The sequence below is a fragment of the Magnolia sinica genome, chromosome 9 (assembly GCF_029962835.1).
Source record: "Magnolia sinica isolate HGM2019 chromosome 9, MsV1, whole genome shotgun sequence".
In the NCBI taxonomy this organism is placed as follows: Eukaryota; Viridiplantae; Streptophyta; class Magnoliopsida; order Magnoliales; family Magnoliaceae; genus Magnolia; species Magnolia sinica.
In genome coordinates, this window is record NC_080581.1 from 64,103,954 (window position 1) to 64,127,775 (window position 23,822).

At 36.6% G+C, this 23,822-nt stretch overlaps 1 non-coding gene across 1 annotated transcript; it reads right to left on the reverse strand.

Moving 5' to 3' along the window:
- Positions 1 to 16,206: 16,206 nt before the first annotated feature.
- Positions 16,207 to 16,313, reverse strand: LOC131257210 (small nucleolar RNA R71). The gene has a single exon (XR_009177223.1). It is a non-coding gene; the product is annotated as a small nucleolar RNA R71 (small nucleolar RNA).
- Positions 16,314 to 23,822: the final 7,509 nt, after the last annotated feature.

Below are 23,822 nucleotides of genomic sequence, written 5' to 3' on the forward strand. Positions count from 1 at the left end.
TCTTGATAAATTTCTTAGTAGGTTTCTCAACAGGATCATCCAAAAGTCCTTTTTGCAATAGGCTTAGATACCCTGGAGAATGAATGTCCAGGAAAATTTATGGACCTCATTAAAAAATTGTCGTTGCATCGCCTGAGGTATCCAAAGTATATATGATTCACCTGTGTCAAAAAAAGCTTCAAAGTTAGTATCCCATAGTGAATCAGAGACTATAGATAGATAAAATTTAGAAAAATTTTCAGGAAGTGATGTAGCCTCAACACATTCCGAAGTTCCAGACTTTAGGTCCATTGTCAGATCCTCCTCCTTTAATGGTAAATATTCAAGATCTGAGGAAGGAGGGGCTTCAGAATAAAGGTTTTCTCGGTTCGTGACAACTACCGAGATATTGTCTTGCAAGCCATTCACTATGTTTTTTTTATCATGAGATCAAAGAGTTAAAAATTTTGGCTGAGAATGACTTATTTTCCATATTGAAGCTCGTGCTGATCTACCCAAGGATTCCATCGTCTCTAAAAATGGATGGACGCATGCTCTCTTGCTCTTACCCTGCACAGACAAATTGAAAATCAATAAGGGAAGCATTGATGTGAACACTCTGTTCATTGAAATTACTCGGTTGAGGAATTGAATCATCAAACGTGTACAACTCAGATGATGGCCTCAACTGGGTGATTTCAAATTCCAGAGTTGTATCGAGCAACTCATCCCTCTCCCGAATCATATCATTATTCAATTTAGGAAAGTGATCCAAACATGTCTCACAAGAGTTAGAAGAGTCATTTATAAGGAGCTCATCCTTCACATTTAAATCAGGCATGTTAGATGAGTGGGGTAGATCCTAATGACTGATCACTTAGTGTACTTCTCGACCACTGACCTGGACCATACTTGAGATTGATTCCAGGGGAATTTAGGCTGCACATTCATGATCGTCATCTCAATACTCATCATCGTCTAATTCCGTGCAGTGCACAATTGGGATGAGATCACATTCCTCACATATTATTCCTAGATTAGGTTGAGGTTTGAATAAACTAACCGCTTCCTCATTATTGAAATCAAGTGTGTCATGTGAGTGAAGTGTGTCATTATCATTGTCTTTAAAAGACACCCTTATCTCTTGATCATTCCTTTGGACAGTCATCGAGATCGACTCATCGAAAAATTGAATCCTATACTCATTAATGGAATCCAACTCCTCATTCGTGATTTCAGTTTCTTCCACAATCGGGTTATGATCACTTTCTTCACATTGTGCTTCTAAATTAGGTTAAGGCTGGGATAACCTAGCCTCTTCCTCCTCCATAAGGTGTGACTGAATTCTTTGAATTGAGGATTTGAACAATTCATATGATTGTATGACAATTTGATTGAACTGATCTTGTGCATTCATGAGTTTCTGAAGTGAATTCTCTTAGATTGTTTCTGATTGGGTTTCAAAGGTAGAGGACCCAAGAGAATTATCACTAGGATATATTGCTGGTTCATCTTCCCAACATTGATGTTTCCACTGATTATAGTCATACAGATTATAGGCGAGATAATCTGATGGTTGTTAATATATATTATCACTCATAATATAATCACACATTATTTTCTTTTTATCGAATGGGTGATAATAATTCTCACTCCCAAAGTTGTGATAACCCCAACACTCACGTATTTTCCGTGGGGTGTAATTGTTCTCCCGTATATGATCGTGTAAGGACTTCTTAACCAATGGAGTGTTATACTCTGGTCAGTTCTCGATGATTGTTTCAAAAAAATTCTGAGACATAGGTTGATTTCTATCATAATCATATATCATATATCCCTTCCCAGTGTCTCTTAGCTATCTCTACATACTAATGTTCCCATTCTTGCATATACATGGTGAAACCCTAGCTCTGAATCTAATCCTAAGAAAGATAAAAGAAAAGATCCTACAATAGTATGGAAAGGAAGAAGAGGGAAGAAGTTAGAAAGAAGTTACCAAATTAGAAGTTCCTATGTTAAGATCCTGCGAAAGAAAAAAAAACTAGTTTCTAAAAATAAAAATTCTAAAATTAAAAATTAAAAAGATGGGTTAGTTTCTAAGACTAGAAAAAGTTTCTAAAAAGGGAAATAACTAACCTAGTTTCTAAAAATTAATTAGAAATGTTCGAACCTAGAATTTGGAAGTTAGTTTCTAAAAAGAACAGAAGTCGTATAGTGTAAAACAAATCAGGAAAATTTCTAAAAATATAAAATAAATCCTAATCTAGAAACAGAAAGGAAGAAATATCAGGAAGAGATTACCAAATTAGAAAGCCTATATCAGGGTCCTATAAAATAGGAAGGTTAGGTTAGTTTCTAAAAATCAAACAGAAAACCTAATCCTAAAAATAAACCCTAATCTTAACCTAATTCTAAAACCAGTTAATCTCAAAAAAATGTAACCGTCAATCCCTGGCAATGGCGCAAAAAACTTGTTCACACCCCAAGTATAGGGTTGCGATGTAGTAATAATCTCAGTAAGACCAAGGTCGAATCCACAGGGACTGAACCTTATACGTATTCTGAAAGTAACTAGAATTAGAACTAGGTGAAGATGTAATCTAAATTAGGTAAAAGGAAGGGAATAATTATGAATTTATTTAACTAAAACCTGTGAAATTCAAAGGTAGGGATCTAGGGTGCCAAGGATCCACTTGTAGCAATCATGGAGATCTATGCTTGATTCAAGAACACAACTGGACTTAAAGTCCCATCTTCATCCAGTTGAAAGATATTACATTAAAAAATCAAATATGAACTTCCTTTTGATCTAGTTTTCATGAGATGAGAAGGGTGTAAATTGGGCTTAATTCCATCACAAAACCATGCTTATGAGACAAAGCAAACAACTTAATTTTAACCAATCCACATCCAATATAAGAAATTTATGAACACTAGGAAGGATTCTGTCATCCAACCATGCCCAAGAGACGATGTTGAACAACAAGGTTACCAAATTCACAAACCCTATAATGCTAAGACTATGCTCAAAGCTATCACAGATCCATTGTAATTTCAGTCACAACAAACCATTAAAAACTGAAAGCATCCCTAATAATCAACTACAATCAAAATCAGTTCATAAACATTAATCCAAGCCCATAGAATCTTTCCCATCACACTACAAGCTTCACCTCTTAGCCCTATCTAAGAGGTTTGGTCAACTATAGTTTTAATTAATTAAACCTCTCAAAAAAATAATAAAAAGTAGGAGAAAATAAGACGAAAACTCGAAAATACTCTCTTTCCACATACATGGCCTCCACGGCTGCCCGTTTCCACGTCTAAAAGGATTGATCCCCCCTCACTGGCTGCCTCTCTCTCTCTCTCTCTCTCTCTCTCTCTCTCTCTCTCTCTCTCTCTCTCTCTTATAGGGATTTCCAGTTGATGGAGAGACTGGAATGAAGAAAGTCGGCTGCGTGCACACATAGCTTTTACACATTCGTAAAAGAAAAATGCAACCAAGTTGCACTCGGTCATAAGTTTCGGGACGCTTACTATCCAAACCCTATTTTTTTCTTCTTGACTAGGGTTAGCCTTGGCCTGAGCATCATCTGAACGGTTTGGATTAGCCAACCGATCAAAGATGGTGGGCCACAACCTCCCAAAAATCCTGGACACGTCCAGACATTTTCCTTTCGCCCATACTGCATTGACGTGTCGGTGGGGCCCGTGGTTATATTTTCAGAGAAATCCACCCCGTTCATTGGATTCCCGGTGAAATTTCAGTCAAAAAGGAGTGGTTTTGGTGGAGTTTTGGTTTGGTCCACTATATCAAACCAACCCACCGTTCATCCTGCGTTTTCCAACGATCACATGTGTACGTGTGTATGGGGCCAAAAGGACACCTAGGCGAGGGTCATACCCCCCCTCCCCACTATGGAGTAAATGGACGGTCCAGATCACTGATTTGGTTAATGGGTGGGCCCCACTACACAAAAACGGTCGGCGTGGTGCAGACGCTGGAGGTTTTTTTTAGAAACTATCGGCCACCGCAATGCTGACCGATTTTTGTAGTTTCAGTGCACGGCTGGTGCACTTGTGCACTGTGCACGTAGGTCCCATGTGGGGTCCGTCGCGATGTATATTACAAAATCCACTCCGTCCAGCCATTTTATCATCTAAATTAAAGTGTTGAGACCAAAATTAAAGCATTTCCAGGTACCAAGTGGGCCCTAAATCAAGATTTTAGGGGCTGATCTGTCTGTTGGGCCACTTTTATAAGGTTTTAATGGCTGAAATTTGACATGTACGATTAATTTATGATCCTCAGGACATATATGAAGTTTTGAGCCGGATGTTGGGAACCCTGTGGTCTTGCATTCTAGACGATTTTCGGGCCCGTTTAACATGAGTGGCCTAATTTTCTCGAATCTTTGGCATGTACTTTCTTCAATCTCGGTCCCTTGGGGTCCATTCCTTTTCTTGGTAACTTTAGAGCATCAAATCTATGCTTTTCGTACCCTTTTCCAGTCCATGCTCCTAAATGCACCTTGCATCACAAACACGATTAAAGCAAGGCGTTAAATGGTATCATGTTCCTAAAATCAGGTAATAATTGGGGTCTGATATGCAATATTTGACCTTCAACAATGCATTATTAGATAAATGCTAGAAGTTAATAGTTAGCACATCCCACACACACATGTATATTAGCATTTATAAACTAGTGGTTTAATTGACATATTATCTGTAGTCTATGTGATTGGACCAATTGGTTTTAAATGACAAAAAACTTTTATTGTCATTTAAACTCTAATATGCAAATTAAGCTAAGTCCTATTGATTAAAATCTCTATTGGCCATCCTATGTGATTAAACCCTCTATCTATTATGTCCTATGTGATTGGACCAATTGCGTTTAAATGACAAAAATTTTAAGTGGTCTTAATTACCCACCATCTAGGACAGCCTTCAATCTCATTATAACATGTGTAAATTTTGAATTGGTATCAAAGTGGGTAGCTCTTGAAGGGCTTAACCACCTTGAGTTGATCTAACCCACGAGTGTACTAGACTTCACCATTAGAGGTTTTAAATCAGGTTCACCTCTAACCTTTACAATCATACATAAGAACTAGCTCCTGTAAGAGACTTTACATGGTTTTCTATAAGCTCGCCATGAACTTCGGTCCTACAAAAGAACCTACTAACGTACACTCTCACCAGAGGCTCTCACAAGTGACTTTAGTTAGTTTTCCTTATGCTAACCAATAGCCACGGTCCTAATCTAATGACTTATGTTTACTCCCACTAGAGGATCCCATAGAGACAAACATGTACACACCTATGTTCGGTGGCCTACGCAATGACTTTGATTTAGGTCTTTCACAAGAGTTAATGTCTTACATAAGAACATAGGTTTATACCCTACACAAGAGTTAATGTCCTTTACAATAACATAGATTTAGGCCTTACATAAGAGCAAAGGTCATACACAAGAACCTAGTCGAGTTTGAAATTTCAAACTCTACACTCAATCCTACACAAGGAATGAGTGTACACGAACTCTTACATAAGACAACTTACTTCTCAGATTGAGCCTCTTTTATAGTGCCTTCTTGAATTGCTTGATCGATGCTCTCTCGTGCCTTAATCAGCTCTATTCTTCTCTCAAGATCAAACACCTTGCATGTAGTGCTCTGATGCGGTGACAAAGGTGATGGAAGGTTAGGTAGAATATCTTACAAATAATAAAAAATTGTAATGCCTAGGAGATTCTAGTTGATGGACATTTTAAACGTTGATAGACACTTGGATTTGCCAAGAAGGATGGTGTCTAAAGTATAGAAACAGCTTAAGATCATGGTCTTCTTGTAAAAGAGCTTGGAATGCTTGTTAGAGTGAAGAATCACTGAGAAGAGAGCATAAATGTCATCGGGATAGAGCCTAGGTGGTTTGGTAGAGCTTGTGATATACTAGGGTTTCTAAAATGATAAATTCCACCGTCTACACAAAGATCTAATTGCTAAATTTATAAGGAAAGGGGTCCAACGAGTCTATAATGACTAGTCTTTAGTCGCATCAAATTTGAGTTCAATCGAACTGATTTAAGACATGAAAGTTGTTGAACTTATCTAGGCCATTTTGGTCACAGCGAAGTAGTCTTCGGTCGCACCCAACTTAGTATTTGATCAAACCAAAGATGACACTTAGTTGCAACTGAATTACTCGAAATTCTGCCCATTCTCGTTGTCTTCTTTTAGTCTTTTTTGTCGGATCGAATGTAATTTCGGTGGGACCAAAGGTTGTTGAGTTTGTGCAGTTTTTCCAACAACCTGGGACCTCTAAAGTCAATCTAAGAGTGGTCAATTTAGGTTCCTATGGCTTAGGGGATGATCCATAAAAGGGTTTACCTGATGGGTTTAAGATCATTAAGAGGTTTAAATTATTTTGGATCAAGGATTAGGGACATTAAGTCACCGTATTTACCTATTCTTAGTTCCTTGATGCTCCACCTTCAATGACATCGAGCTCCTATCGAAGAGTCTGAGTGAAATTGAGAAACTGTCTTTCGAATTTGCGTATTTTCTTGATGTCATCGAACCGCCTTCGATGGAATCAACCTTGGATTCAATGGCATCAAACATGTCTTTGATGGCATCGAAGAACACTCCAAAATGTCTAACAATAAAATCGAATTTTCTAAATTTTTACGATGGGATCGAGATTGAGGTGGCTTCGATTGCATCGATACTTACTTCAATGTCATCGAAGCTATCATCGATGGCATTGAAGGGTCGATTTATGTACTCTCGATTTTTTGCACTTTAATTGATTAATTTTCTTCCTCCCTTACTTGGTTTCCTTAGATCTCAAACTCTTGAATTCTTCAATCTTAACCTTCATACATCCAATCCTTCACTTGGTAATTCTTTGAGCATTAAATCCATGCTTTACACATCCTTTTCATATTAGCTCTCAAAATCACCCTATAAGAGAAAATATGTATAATTAGATCAGTTAAGCACATTCATGTTCATAAAACTAATGCATGACAATGGAAAAATGTATAATATTTTACACTTAATATGTAGCTCAACCAGGAGAGACTTCAGTTGGTCGAGAGGTTTCCTCTTCTAATACTTCTATGTCATCTAAAGGGAGCATCATGTGTTCATTGACTAGGGTAAGGACTACTTAATCGGTTGGTTCTATGGATGAAGCAAGCTAAATATAAGATAAGGTTGTTGGCCCAACCAATTCCACTACTCCTTAATCCTGATTAGGTGCTAGCAATGAAGTTATAGAGTGTAAAAGGAGACTGGAGGACTCCACAAGCTAATATATTATTACCTTCTCTTGAGTTTGGTCTTCTGTCTAATTTTCTTATCATCAAATGTCGCTCATAGTCTCTTTCGAATTGAAAACTTCAAGTCTTTTTGTAGCAAAATGAGAAGCATCAACCAAAGACTTTGGAATAAATGTCTCGGCTTAAGGAGGTGGCACAAACACCAAAGCTAAATGATTACTGTGAAAAAGAAGGGGAAAAGTAAGACAGGAGGATTGTAAAATAATTAAAAAGGAAAAGAATAAAATATTGAAACAATATCCACCTAAATTTGACCAAATAACAACAATGGTAAATTAGTTGACTACGGGTGAAATTTTAGTGGTATCGACGACTAAAGCCCAAGCTAGATTAGAAAGAGGAGAAGGGGGAGGATTAGGATGATTTGGCTTGAGAAATCAATCAAAAAGAAGATTGGGATCATTTAATATTTACTTTTTATAGTGTCATTTATTAAAAGGCTTATTAAATTGAGTATCTTTGTCTCTCTTATACACCTCTTCCATCTCCAAAGAATATTGTAAAGTGGGAATACCAAGTGAGAATTTAGTTTTGTAATATTTTTTAAAGGCTACGATAGATTTGGTCAAAGAAGAAATACCTGGAGTAGATCAATCAGAAGTTGAAAGAAATGTATGACGAGGAGCTGAGAGAAGCTTAAGCTCAGAAATCTTCAAAACGATTGGAGGAATTGTAGGTGTTGGGGTTGAAGCAGTTGCTAGAACCACCTTAGCTAGACCTATAACTATGGCCTTTTGACACTTCATTTAAAGTTGAGTTAGCTTGAATGCTCTTATTAACATGAAAGAAGATTCGACTATCTTTATTGGTGTTGGGGATAAGGTGGTCGATGGAATTGAAGTCTTCTTCCCTGATCATGTCTTCCTCTGAACAGAAGAAACGGCCGACTGAGGTGCAGTCAATTTTTTGGTACATTCTTTAGTCATCTTCTTCTTCTCAACTATAGTTTCTCCACTTTGGATAAAAGAGAAAGTCAACCGATGATCAATTCATGGGACCCACTAATCAAAGTCCTATAATAGTTTTTCCACCAGGAATGAAATGACTCTAGGCGATGAGGATAGTTGGTAAAGAGGGGAATCATAAAAGAAAATCTTATAGAATCAAATCATTTATGGAGAGTCTGAAATGTGCTAACCAAATCCGCAACTAGATGAGGATTTAAAGGTTGGTTGCAAGCCTGGTGAATTAATAGAAAGGGGATGCCTTAGGTCAAACCAAATTAACGAGCAAGAATATATGGTAGTATTGTTTGATTCCAGCCTTCGCATTAATACCAGTAACTACTATACCGCCATATGGTAGGTCTCTATAAATTAAATAACTTTTCAAAGTTGCATCTCTAAGACTTTCAATCTTGGTATCGGTCAGCCTGTAGTCTTCGGTGAACCAGGTTGAGCTAAATTCATTATCGTTAAGTGCATAAAAGGAATGGTTGCACTTATCAAGGATAAAAGAAATGAAGAAACCCATACAATCGGCAAATGAATAATTAAATTTGGGATAGAAGATATTGTGGTGGTTGAACGAAGTGAATTCCACATTTGTTGGAACATATTTAACAAATTATGCTCCAAAATATTCATAGAATCACATCTTGACAAGCCAAATTGGCCTACCAGAGTGGTAAAAACCCTTCATGGTTACTTCAAACATAATGCAATAAAAGTAGCCGAGCACAAAAGGGGGGAGAGCAAGCTAGTATCCTTGAGTGAGTGCCTTAGCCAGATGGACGTATTCTTTGGTAATTTAAAGAGCACTCACACATAGTAGAAATCAGTAAATCGACATCAAACAGGAAAGTCATGTGTTCTTTCTCATCAACTTCATATTGATATTAGCGTTGTAGAACCATAAAAGTGGAATATGCTTTACTAGTCTTGTTCAGAAGGGCGAAGAGATGTTGATTCTTTGAAGCAAAGCCTAGATAAAAATGCTCACTAAAGGGTAAAAGATGGGTGAAGGCACATATGCCCATGATTGTTAGACCCATAGGGCCACATCCAAAATGAAGTGTATTGGTTAACCGACTCCAAAAAGTTGAAACTAATGCAAGGAAGGTATTGACTGAATATTCGTGTAATGAAAGTTTAATACATTCATTTATTCTATCCAACTTCCATGTGTCACCATGTCGTGCTTCAACACAAGTAAACCATTCCACCTAACCATTCATCAATTTCGAATATAATCTCGAAGACTTAAAAGCATTGTCAGGGTCCATGAAATGATTGGATTGAATAAGTAGAACTTCATTAGGACACTTTGGATAACATGGTTCGATTTCACGAAGCTGTCCGTGAGTAGCTGTAAGATGAAAGGCTGGACCAAGTGTCAATAATATCTCGTCCGGTTTGATGTGAGTATTGAAAAGAAGGTCACTAACTACTACTAAAGAAAGCACATCTAGATTTTTTTACGAACGAAAGGTTGGAACGGAAGAGGAGGAAGATGCATCCATGATAATTGAGGGAAAGAAGACTGGAAATGGAGTTTTGACACAAGAAAAGTAGTAAAGGGGAAAGAAAGGTAAACACTGACTTAGAGTTGTTTATGTATTAGCCGTGATACATACGTATTAATGAAGATTGGGATCATTTAATATTTACTTTTCACTATTTCATTTATTAAAAGACCTATTAAATTGAGTATCTTTGTCTCTCTCTTTTTTTTTCTTTTTTTTTTAAGAGAGATTCATTCAAAGAGAGAAAGATACAGGGACTGTACTTCGGGTGACCCCAAGTCCTCCAAAAAAATAAGGACTCCGACCACCTATCGCAAAGAAGATATGCAGAAGCCGTCACCCTGACGACGCCCCACCCCACTGACAATCCATCACCTAAAGCTGCGCTTACGAATCGACCCAAGACCCACACTATCAAGAAAGAGCAAACCTCTAACTACCTGAGGAAGATCCGAAAGGGAGGAAAAGAGGGACGAAGCTTGATCAGAACTACCCCCTTTAGCCATCCTATCCGCTAGTTCGTTTCCTTCTCTGCACATGTGACTGAACGTGATCTGGCAATCTCTGGCGAGTGAATGAATTCTTTATAGCCAGTATCTGCATCTCCAACTTGGCTGAGAAGATCCCATCAACTAGCTGACAACCAGTAAGGAGTCAGACTCTATGACAACTTTCTTCAGCCCCTGTTACAAACAGAGGCTAAGGCCATCATGAACTGCGCTCAGTTCAGCCCAAATGTTCGACGCCATTCCATAGCCAGCTGAGAACGCAAACTGAAGATCGCCAATCTCTCCTCTGCACACCCCTCACCCACCAGCTAAACCAAGATTCCCGTGAGACGAGCCGTCAATGTTTAGTTTAACCCAACCCGGGGGAGGCTTCCTCCAACGCACTACTTGAGTGGCCTAGAAAACCCTTGGATGAGAAGAGATTTCCAAGGAGGATAAATCCCTGCTTATCCCTTGGTTGCGAGCACGGAGATTCCACATCTTGACAATCTAGTTCACCCACCCTGCAGTGCGCGATATGATTGAGATTAGACTCGGATTTGAATTCTCAAACTTAGATGAATTCCGCGCCCTCCAAAGCTCCCACAAAATGAAACAAGGAATGAGAGCCCGGAAAGGAGCGGAAGAAGCATTGGTCAACCGAGAATCCCACTAGCATGCAAGACCCTCCAAAACTAAACCGCCGCTAGACAGCCTAATGCCATATACCCTAGAAAAATGACGCCAAACCGCAGCTGCTCGGGCGCTAAACAGGAAGGCGTGATTAACTGTTTCAATATCTGGGTGGTCGTTGGATTCCTGGAAACAGCAGTAGCATTTGGACAAAAGTTGGACCCCACGAGATTTGACAGCCTCATCCACCGATACCGCCCCCCTAATGATCCGCCAGACAAGTAAATATATCTTGGGAGTATACACCTCTTCCATCTCCAAAGAATATGTAAAGTGGGAATACCTGGTGAGAATTTAGTTTTGTAATATTTTTAAAGGCTACGATAGATTTGGTCAAAGAAAAAATACCTAGAGTAGATCAATTAGAAGTTGAAAGAAATGTATGACGAGGAGCTGAGAGAAGCTTAAGCTTAGAAATCTTCAAAATGATTGGAGGAATTGTAGGTGTTGGGGTTGAAGCAGTTGCTAGAACCACCTTAGCTAGACCTATAACTATGGTCTTTTGACGGTTCATTTAAAGTTGACTTAGCTCGAATGTTCTTATTAACATGAAAGAAGATTCGACTATCTTTATTGGTGTTGGGGATAAGACGGTCAATGGAATTGAAGTCGTCTTCCTTGATCGTGTCTTCCTCTGAACAGGAGATACGACTGACTAAGGTGCAGTCAATTTTTTGGTACATTCTTTAGTCATCTTCTTCTTCTCAGCTATAGTTTCTCCACTTTGGATAAAAGAGAAAACCGACCAATGATCAATTCATGGGCCCACTAATCAAAGTCCTAGAATAGTTTTTCCACCAGGAATGAAATGACTCTAGGTGATGAGGATAGTTAGTAAAGAGGGGGATCATAAAAGAAAATCTTATAGAATCAAATCATTTATGGAGAGTCTGAAATGTGCTAACCGAATCCATAACTGGATGAGGATTTAGAGGTTGGTTGCAAGCTTGGTGAATTAATAGAAAGGGGATGCCTTGGGTTAAACCAAATTGACGAGCAAGAATATATGGCAGTATTGTTTGATTTTAGCCTTTGCATTAATACCAGTATCTACTATACCACCATATGGTAGGTCTCTATAAATTAAACAACTTTTCAAAGCTGCATCTCTAAGACTATTCATCTTGGTATCGGTCAGCCTGTAGTCTTCGGTGAACCAGGTTGAGCTAAATTCATTATCGTTAACTGCATAAAAGGAATGGTTGCACTTATCAAGGGTAAAAGAAATGAAGGAACTCATATAATCGGCAAATGAATAATTAAATTTGGGATAGAAGATATTGTGGTGGTTGAACGAAGTGAATTCCACATTTGTTGGAACATATTTAACAAATTATGCTCCAAAATATTCGTAGAATCACATCTTGACAAGCCAAATCGGCCAGCCAGAGTGGTAAAAACCCTTCGTGGTTACTTCAAACATAATGCAATAAAGGTGGCCGAGCACAAAAGGGGCGAGAGCAAGCTAGTATCGTTGAACGATTGCCTTAACTAGATGGACGTATTCTTTGGTAATTTAAAGAGCACTCACACATAGTAGAAATCAATAAATTGACATCAAACAGGAAAGTCATATGTTCTTTCTCATCAACTTCATATTGATATTGGCGTTGTAGGACCATAAAAGTGGAATATGCTTTGCTAGTCTTGTTTGGAAGGGCAAAGAGATGTTGATTCTTTGAAGTAAAGCCTAGATAAAAATGCTCACTAAAGGGTAAAAGATGGGTGAAGGCACATATGTCCATGATTGTTGGACCCATGGGGCCACATCCAAAATGAGGTGTATGAGTTAACTGACTCCAAAAAGTTGAAACTATTGCAAGGAGGAAGGTATTGACTGAATATTCGTGTAATGAAAGTTTAATACATTCATTTATATTATCCAGCTTCCATGTGTCGCCATGTCGTGCTTCAACACAAGTAAACCATTCCACCTAACCATTCATCAATTTCGAATATAATCTTGAAGACTTAAAAGCATTGGAAGAGTCCAGGAAATGATTGGATTGAATAAGTAGAACTTCATTAGGACACTTTGGATAACATGGTTTGATTTCACAAAGCTGTCCGTGAGTAGCTGCAAGATGAAAGGCTGGACCAAGTGTCAATAATGCCTCAACCGGTTTGATGTGAGTATTGAAAAGAAGGTCATTGACTACTCTTAAAGAAAGCACATCTAGATTTTTTTACAACTACTGTAACTGATGGGGGGCATTGTTGTACCTTCTTTCTGGACATTCTATAAAAAATCCAATAAGAGGGCGACATGTGGCATTGCACGAGAAATATAAGGTGGATGAAAATATATTCAAGATACTTGGAGTGCTTTTTATGGAATCATAGTTAGCATAAATCCAATTGTACACATCATTAGATGATCAATGAAGTAATGTGACCTAGTTATCCAAAAGTTTAATGAGCAAAGAGAGCAAAGCAATCAAGTAGCTCAAGATACTGAAGGCGACCGAGAAACACAAAACTTGGCCATTATAAGAGGAACGATGACAAAAGAAAAATGTAACAAAAGACAAATCTAGAGAGATGCCCTCGACTATTGTAACTGATGGAGTAATATTGAAAGAAGCATATGAAAGAATAAGCTACATAGCAGAGCTCTAAAAATTACAGAGGAATGTTGAGACTCAAATATTGCATAAATTTCCCCATTTATATCTTGGTTTTATGAACATAAATCATCTTAATATTCTATTTTACTCATGTATGTGTCGTAAGGTGAATTTAAGAGCTTGGATTGAAAAAGGATGCTAAAAAGTAAGAATTTGATGCTCAAAAATCACCAAGGCAAGAGGTGGATCTTAGGAAACCAAGATTGAAGAATTCACATGCCAAAGATCCAAGAAAACTAAGGAATGAAAAGAATCGAAGATTTGAAGTGAAGAATCCTGAAATCATCCTAAAAAGTGTATTCTAAAGCTCTGAAGTCTATTTTAGAAAACTACACAGCAGGAAGTCTGTTTTAAACAAACTATGCAGCGAGAAGTCTATTTTAGAAAAATACGTATATTTGAGGCATTTTCTAGGGTTTTCAACTTTATACCAAAATTAGAGTTCCCTACTTATAAATAAGGCCTCCTAGGGCATTCTTAAACATCATTAGAAGCATTCAAGAGCAATATTTATGGTTTTTAAAGAATTTTTAGTTTTATTAAAGCTTTATAAGTTGTTTTTTTTATTTTAGATCTTTTCTATTTGCATTTTTTTCTTCTTTCTTTCTTGTTGCTTTTTATTTCTGCAATTTAATTACGTTTTTCTAAGTTCCTTCTAGCCCAAGCTAGAAGGGAAGCACATAGGTTTAATAATTTTTTAAGATTATATGATTGATTGTTTTAATGATGAGAAGAATGGTGTATGCATGTTATCTATTATTTAGGTTTTATTTTTTATCCTATTGTAAGATCCATATATTTTCATCATATGAGATCCACATTGATGGATAGACTTACCCTAGATCAATCAGATTTCCTAGATAGGAGATGTTCTCAACCTGTTATATTTCTTTGATATTCATTATCCTATAAATATTGAATACTTAAAATCACTGGCGCTTGAGAATATATGTCAATGGTGCAAATCCATTATTTTCTATTCTTTTATATCATTTATTAAAATATTTAAAGTGTTTTATTTTCCGATTAGGCTGACCATAGTGTTCAAATCTTAGTTGTGTTATCCAAGTCATCATGATTTTGGAACATTAATCTATGTGTGGAACTTTGAAGCTTGGGTGTTATTTTATTCAGTTGAATTGCATCCATTCAAAAATCCCAAAATCAAGTCATCAAATTAATTTTTATTACTTAGTTTGTTTTGCATTTGATTATTTTTTTTCTTCTCACAATTCATCTCCCCGTGGGATCGACCCTGTATTCACAGGATACTGCTTACGAACCTGTGTACTTGGAGGCAAGCAATCAAGTTTTTGGCGCCGTTGCCGGGGAGGGACTGAGATAGATCAGATTTGTGCAAGATAGTTAAGGTAAGTTTTCTTCTAAACCCTCCAGATTTTTTGTAGTTTTTTTTTATTTTTTTTATTTTTTTTCTTTTCTTTTTCTTTGAAAATAAATTCAGTTGGGTCTTTCAAGCACTAACTATGACATAAGGTTGCCCTGCTTGGGATTTTATCACCCAAGTGCTAAGGTTGTCCTACAGTTGTTGTTTGATCACAAAGATCATCCGCTGAATCTATTTTCCATATTAGCATAGTTTAATTTCTGTAGTAGTTTTACTTTTATTTATTTATTTATTTATTTATTTATTTTTAATTTTTTTGTGGATTGAACCCTCATGGTTGGCCCTGCCACCTGGGTTGTTGATTTATTTTACTTTATGGACTGAACCCTCATGGTCGGCTCTGTCACCTGGGTTGTTGATTTATTTTGCTTTGTGGACTGAACCCTCAGGGTCGGCTTTACCACCTAGGTTGTTGATTTATTTTGTTTTGTGGACTGAACCCTCATGGTTGGGCATGCCACCTGGGTTGTTGATTTATTTTGCTTTGTGGACTGAACTCTCATGGTTGGCTCTGCCACCTGGGTTGTTGATTTAAGTTTTTATTTTTATTTTAAGTATTATACTTGCGATTTGAATTAGTAGTATTTGTTGTGTGGTATGGATGGTTTATGTCCCGTTGGAGTAGGGATCAAAACAATCGACTCTCCTCTGAAGGGGGACTAGTTCCAGGCCTTTATTATTCACTTAGAAGAGGCACTCAACATCACTTGGATTCCATGGCAGACCTAGTTGATAATCTAAATCCAAATCTGCCAGATCCAACTATAAATCAAAATAGAGAAAATCAACATAATCCTCCTCTTGAGGATAAAAATGAAGTTCATAGGAATGTGTTAAACCAACCACGGACTTTACGTGAACATTTACACCTTGAAAGATCAACTTTACCATCTTGTATAGTATTCCCTACTCACATAGGGAACATTGATTTTAAACCAGGTGTGATTCAATTAATTCCTAAATTTCATGGCTTAGATTCTGAAAGCCCCTACTTGCACCTCAAGGACTTTGAGGAAGTAATTGCAACGTTACAAGTAAACAATGGCAATAGGGATGTACTTAAGCTTAGGTTATTCTCATTTTCTCTAAAGGATTGAGCCAAAGCATGGCTCAACTCTCTAAGACCTAATACCATCACTTCATGGCAAACCTTAAGTAGAGAGTTTTTGAAAAAGTTCATTCCCGAGCACAAAACAAATGTACTAAAACAAGAAATCATGTCATTCTCCCAAAAGGGGAATGAACTATTTTTTCAAGCTTGGGAGCACTTCAAAGACATTCTAATTACTTGTCCACATCATGGTTATGAACCATGGCACGTGAATGATGCTTTCCAAAAGGGGCTCACCATGGATACCCGTCAGTTCATAGAGATGATGTGTGGTGGAACCTTTCTTGACAAAGATCATAATGAGGCTTAGAATTTTTTAGATATGTTAGCAGAGAATACGCAGACATGGGATGTCTCTGCTAAATCAGACCAAACTAGACCCATTCCTAGAGAGAAAGCAGGAATGTATGTCCTAAGAGAGGAAGACGACCTTAATGCAAAATTCGCTGCATTGGCTAGAAAGGTCTAAGCCTTGGAAATTAGGAAGGTTGATATGGTTAAAGCAAACACTTCCTTAGGTAATTTTTGTAGCATTTGTGGTGGTACAGACCATGACGTAGGATTTTCCAATAATCTCAGTTGTACAAAATATCACACATGAGCATGATCAAGCAAATGCTATAAATTATTACCTAAGGTCAGTTATGCAACCAATGGGAAACACGTATAATCCAAATTAGCGTAATCATCCTAATCTTAGTTGGAGGAATGGACTACAAATTAATGTGCCCAATGCACCTCAAATGCCTCCACAAAATAACTTCTTTGGGGCACCTAACAATACACCATATGTGCCCCCACCAAAGCGATCATCTGTGGAGGATGCATTGACCACATTCATGAACTCTCAAGCTCAAATGAATTAGTCTCTAATCCAATCAAATCAGGAATTAAAGATAGTTATGGCTAGGATTGAGACTCAACTAAATACTAGGGGAAAAGGCACCCTTCTTTCTCAACCTGTGTCAAACCCTCGAAACACACATTTCATTGGAGACTCAAATCCAAGTGAACTACATCATGAACAAGCTAAGGCCATCATTACCTTGAGAAGTGGAAAATAGGTCGATAACAAGATAATACAACCAGTAGAAATACCGAAGGATGAGCCACTGTCTCAAGAAAATGATGAACTGGCTATGGTTCAAGAGCTACAATAGCAAAAGGATAAAGAGACTAAGTCATATGAGCCTCCAGTTCCGTTCCTATCTAGCCTTCAGAATCCAACTATCCCCATGAAATATCAAGAGGTGTTGGATGTGCTCCAAAAGGTTACTGTCAATATTCCTTTGCTTGATGCCATTAGACAAATTCCATCATATGCTAAATATCTCAAGGACTTGTGCACTGTAAAGAGGAAATTAATTGTGCACAAAAAGGCCTTCCTTACTGAAAAAGTGAGCGCTATCATTCAACAAAGGGTTGTACCCAAATACAAAGACCCGGGAAGTCCCACTATTCCTTGTATTATTGGAAATTTTCAAATTGAGCATGTTTTGCTAGATTTTGGTGCAAGTGTCAAATTAGTACCTTATTCGGTTTACAAATAAATGGGGTTAGGCGAGCTTAAACCAACCACAATTACACTCCAACTTGCTGACCGCTCTATTAGGTACTAAGGGAAATTTTAGAGGACGTGCTAGTCCAAGTGGAGAAATTCTACTTCCCCATAGATTTTATTATACTAGACATTGAACCATGTGTAAATGCTAGTGCTCAAGTTCCCATCATTTTAGGCCGCCCATTCCTAGCAACTTCAAATGCAATCATAAATTGCAGGAATGGAATGATAAACTTATCTTTTGGTAACATGACTCTAGAGCTAAATATTTTCAATCTATGTAAGCAGCCCATTGATAATAATGAGATCCATGAGTTGAATTTCATGGACTGTTTAATAGAAGAAGAGGAATTGGAACCTAGTCTGACTGAGAAATTGATTCAAATAATTGGGGACTTGAAAAATTATGATTTAGAAAAAGTGCTTACTGAAATTTCTGATGATAATGAGAGCACTACCACCCAAGACATTAGTATGTACCAATGGAGACCGCGCACTCAAATCCTATCTATCGAGGACTTGCGACCTCTGCCATCACCAACCAATGTTCCAAAGTTTGATTTAAAACCACTACCAAATGAGCTTAAGTATGTATACTTAGGTGAAAATAAAACTTATCTTGTGGTGATCTCTTCATTTTTAGAGAAGGATCAAGAGATTAAATTGTTGAAAGTTCTAAGGGACCACAAAGGAGCCTTGGGCTGGACCATTTCTGACATTAAAGGTATAAGCCCTTCCATATGCATCCATCAGATCCACCTCGATTAAGCTCAAAGGCGTCTCAATCCAAACATGATGGAAGTTGTAAAAAATGAGGTGATCAAATTATTAGATGTGGGAATCATCTACCCAATATCCGATAGTATTTGGGTGAGTCCAACTCAAGTAGTCCCAAAGAAATCTGGAATAACTATTGTGTAGAATTCTAATAATGAACTCATTCCAACACATGTAAACACTGGTTGGCGTGTTTGCATTGACTATAGAAAATTGAACCAGGTCACAAAGAAGGACCATTTCCCTTTACCATTCATTGATCAAGTTTTAGAGAGGGTAGCAGGTCACTCCTTTTATAGTTTTCTTGATGGATATTCCGGATATAACCAAATAGAGATAGCCCTAGAAGACCAAGAGAAAACCACGTTCACTTGTCCATTTGGCACGTTTGCTTTCAAACAGATGCCATTTGGATTGTGTAATGCCCCAGCAACTTTCCAACGGTGTATGTTAATTATTTTTTCAAATATGCTTGGGAAGTTTCTTGAGGTTTTCATGGACGACTTCTCTGTATTTAGGAGTAGTTTTGAGGAATGCCTCAACAATTTATCTCTTGTCTTGTCTATGTGTGAAGAGAAACATCTTGTCTTAAATTGAAAGAAATGTTATTTCATGGTTTAAAAGGGAATTGTTTTGGGCCATGTTATCTCTAAAAATGGAATCAAGGTAGATCGCTCAAAACTCGACATTATAGCTAATCTACCTATCCCCCGAACTGTTAGAGATATTAGATCACTTATAGGGCATGCTGGTTTTTATAGAAGATTCATCAAGGACTTTAGTGCTATTACTATACCCTTGACTAATCTTCTTCAAAAGGATGTTCCATTTAAGTGGACAGATGAGCGTGCAAGTGCCTTTAATAAAATCAAATCATCCCTTACCACTGCACCTATCATGCGTCCACCAGATTGGACACTTCCTTTTGAACTAATGTGCGATGCAAGTGATTATGCTATAGGGGCTGTTTTAGGCCAAAGGAAAGAAAAACGGCCCTACGTTATTCACTATGCGAGTAAAACTCTAAACTCGGCCCAAGTGAACTAGTCAACAACTGAAAAAGAGTTATTTGCAGTAGTTTTTGCTTTGGATAAGTTTAGGTCCTACTTACTGGGATCCAAAGTGGTCATTTTTACGGACCACTCGGCTTTGAAATATTTGTTATCTAAGAAGGATGCAAAGCCGAGACTTTTGAGATGGATCCTCCTACTCCAAAATTTGACTTAAAGATAAAAGATAAGGAAGGAGTAGAAAACGTGGTGGCCAATCACCTTTCTAGATTAGTGATAGATGATTCCACTGAGGAGATACATATCCAGGACACTTTTCCTGATGAACAATTATTTGCGATCTCCAAATTGCCTTGGTATGCGGATATAGTGAACTATCTTGTAACGGGAAAAATGTCATATCATTGGAAGTCACAAGATAGGAAGCATTTTGAAACCGAGGTTAGGAACTTCTTTTGGGATGACCCGTATTTATATAAATATGGGACTGATAAAATTTTTAGATGTTGTGTCCCAAAGGATGAAGTTTGAAGTGTTATTTATTTTTGTCACATGAAAGCATGTGGTGGCCATTTTTCTGCTAAGAAAACCATTGCAAAAATCCTGCAGTGTGGTTTTTATTGGCCCACCATGTTTAAAGACACCCATGCTTTTTGTATTGCTTGTGATAGATATCAAAGGTTGGGAAGAGTGTCCCAGCGCAACATGATGCCTTTATCCCCAATTTTACCATTGGAGATTTTTTATTGTTAGGATATTGATTTTATGGGTCAATTTCCATCTTCTTTTGGATTTCTTTATATATTGGTTGGTGTGGACTATGTTTCAAAGTGGATTGATGCAGTTCCAAGTAGGACCAATGACAACAAAGTGGTCATACGATTCCTCAAGGAAAATATTTTTGCTAGATTTGGAATTCCAAAGGCCATCATTAGTGATGGCGGGTCTCACTTTTGTAATAGAACATTTAAGGCTTTAATGAAGAAATATGGCTTCAAGTATAAAGTAAGTATCCCATACCACCCACAAACGAGTGGGCAAGCTGAGATTTCTAATCGGAAAATCAAACACATTTTAGAGAAAACTATAAGGCCAAATAGGAAGGATTGGTCCCTCAAACTATCCGACGCTTTATGGGCTTATAGGACTGCTTATAAGACCCCGATTGGAATGTCTCCATACAGATTGGTGTATGGGAAGGCTTACCACTTGCCTGTGGAATTGGAACATAGAGCCTACTGGGCAATAAAGAAATTAAACTTTGATATAGATCAAGCAAGTGGACAAAGGAAATTAGAGTTGAATGAATTAGAGGAGCTGAAGAGAGACTCTTATGAAAATTCTAAAATCTACAAAGAGATGACTAAAGCTTTTTATGACAAAAATATCCTGAGAAAGAATTTTGAACCTCAGCAAAAAGTCCTATTGTACAATTCTCGTCTCCAGTTCTTTCCGGAAAAGTTAAGATCAAGATGGACAGACCCCTTCATTGTGAAGAATGTTTATACTCATGGGGCTATTGAAATTGAGAATCCACGTAATGGCAATGTGTACAAGGTTAATGGTCAGAGATTGAAGCCTTATGTAGAAAACTTTCATGTGGGAGAGGAGTCATTCCTTCTTCATGAGCCAAAATATTCAAATTGATGCTCCTAGTCTGACGGAGCATTTGTGCAGGATTTGTATCATATTCAATTTTTTTTAGTGTCACATAGCAGGTGAGTTTTTTTTATGATAGGTACTATCCACCCTTTCTTTTATTTTTATGTTGTCTGCATTACATTATCATTACATTGAGGACAATGTAGAATTTAGGTTAGGGGGTGTGGATAGTCATCCATGTGAAAGTTCTTTTTTGGGGGGTTTCAGTTATTTTATTATTATTTGTATTATTTTTAGGTTTCAATTAGGTTTAAGTTTATTTTTTTTAAGTTTATGAAAAAAAATTTCAATATTTTCAAAATAATATGTTTATATACAAGAATGTGAACATGATATGTTGTGAATTCCAAAGGCAAAATTAATACTTAGTCTAGGTTGATAGTAGTCAAAAATCTGATAATTGAAAATTATAGACTTGAGTTCAATTATCTAATCACTAGTTTAAAGTGAGTTGTAATTTGATATACTGAATTCACAATACACCCTATCTAACTAAGTGAGGAATATGAATGTGAACTAGAATAACAACTTTTGATTCAAACAAGGTTGAATGAACTACTACCATTGATATATGTTTAAAAGAGAGAATATTAAAGGAAAAAAAAAGAGTAATGGAAAAAAGAAATTTTTATTATAGAGCATGAATGCAATGACCATAACAATCGTGTCAGTAATCCGGAGTAAGGATACCTAAGTATCCATTACTGTTACCATTACAAGTACAATACCTTAGGTTATGAAGCAAACCCGATGGGAATCTTTATCTAAGGGTGGTCTATAATAATGAGGATATAATGATAAAAGAAGAAATGTCATGAAAAAATGAGATAACTAGAGATTTCATATTCTTGGGATGATTGAAAGGAGTTAGGATAGGGAACATGCATATTTCTCAAAGTTAGACTCGTGTCACGGAGCACCTAAGGATATTGGATCATAACTATTCTAAATTTTGATTAGGTCTCTGAACTCAAGGATGTAATGGATTAGAAAATTGAGATTCTAACTAACTTCAAACTTAGGTTAAGTATTGTTTTGTTTTGGAATTCATATGATGAATGAGGGCATAATTATATAAATTTTTTAGCGTTGAAATATTTTTCTTGTTTTCAATGTTTGTGGGTAACATTTCTGAAAACCCTCACGAGACTATAACTCGTCAACTAGGGAAAAACTAGGGGTTTAAAGGCTTGTTGCATATGCTAAATGCAATCGAGATTACCTGTGAAAGTTGTGTAGTTAGAATTTTTTTCATTTTAATTTTTTTTAAAAAAATTAATTTTTATTTTTCTTCACTTATTTTGCTCGGGACTAACAAAATGCTGGTTGGGAGGTGTGTTGAGACTCAAATATTGCATAATTTTCCCCATTTATATCTTGGTTTTATGAACATAAATCATCTTAATATTCTATTTTACTCCTATATGTGTTGCAAGGTGAATTTAAGAGTTTGGATTGAAAAAGGGTGCTAAAAAGTAAGAATTTGATGCTCAAAAATCACCAAGGCAAGAGATGGATCTTAAGAAACTAAGATTGAAGAGTTCACATGCCAAAGATCTAAGAAAACCAAGTGAGGAATGAAAAGAATCGAAGATTTGAAGTGAAGAATCCTGAAATCGTCCTAAAAAGTGTATTCTAAAGCTCTGAAGTCTATTTTGGAAAACTACGAAGCAGAAAGTCTGTTTTAAACAAATTATGCAGCAAGAAGTCTATTTTGAAAAAATATGTATATTTGAGGCATTTTCTAGGATTTTCAACTTTGTACGAAAATTGGAGTTCCCTACTTATAAATAGGGCCTCCTAGGGCATTCTTAAACATCATTAGAAGCATTCAAGAGCAATATTTAGGATTTTTAAAGAGTTTTTGGTTTTATTAAAGCTTTATAAGTTATTTTTCTATTTTAGATCTTTTCTATTTGCATTTTTTTCTTCTTTCTTTCTTGTTGCTTTTTATTTCTGCAATTTAATTATGTTTTTCTAAGTTGAACCCAAGCTAGAAGGGAAGCACATGGGTTTAATAATTTTTTAAGATTATGATGATTGATTGTTTTAATGATAAGAAGAATGGTGTATGTATGTTATCTATTATTTAGGTTTTATTTTTTATCCTTTTGTAAGATCCATATGTTTCCATCATATGAGATCCACATTGATGGATAGGCTTACCCTAGATCAATCAGATTTCCTAGATAGGAGATGTTCTCAACTTGTTATATTTCTTTGATATTCATTATCCTATAGATATTGAATACTTAAAATCACTGGCGCTTGAGAATATATGTTAATGGTGCAAATCCATTATTTTCTAATCTTTTATATCATTTATTAAAATATTTAAAGTGTTTTATTTTCCGATTAGGCTGACCATAGTGTTCAGATCCTAGTTGTGTTATCCAAGTCATCATGATTTTGGAACATTAACCTATATGTGGAACTTTGATGCTTGGGTGTTATTTTATTCAGTTGAATTACATCCATTCAAAAATTTCAAAATTAAATCATCAAATTAATTTTTATTACTTAGTTTGTTTTGCATTTGATTATTTTTTCTTCTCACAATTCATCTCTCTGTGGAATCGACCCTGTATTCACGGAATACTACTTACGAACCTCTGCACTTGGAGACAAGCAATCAAGGAAATCTATAAAGTATACATCAGAAAAGAAAAAAAAAAAAAAAACATAATACAATCC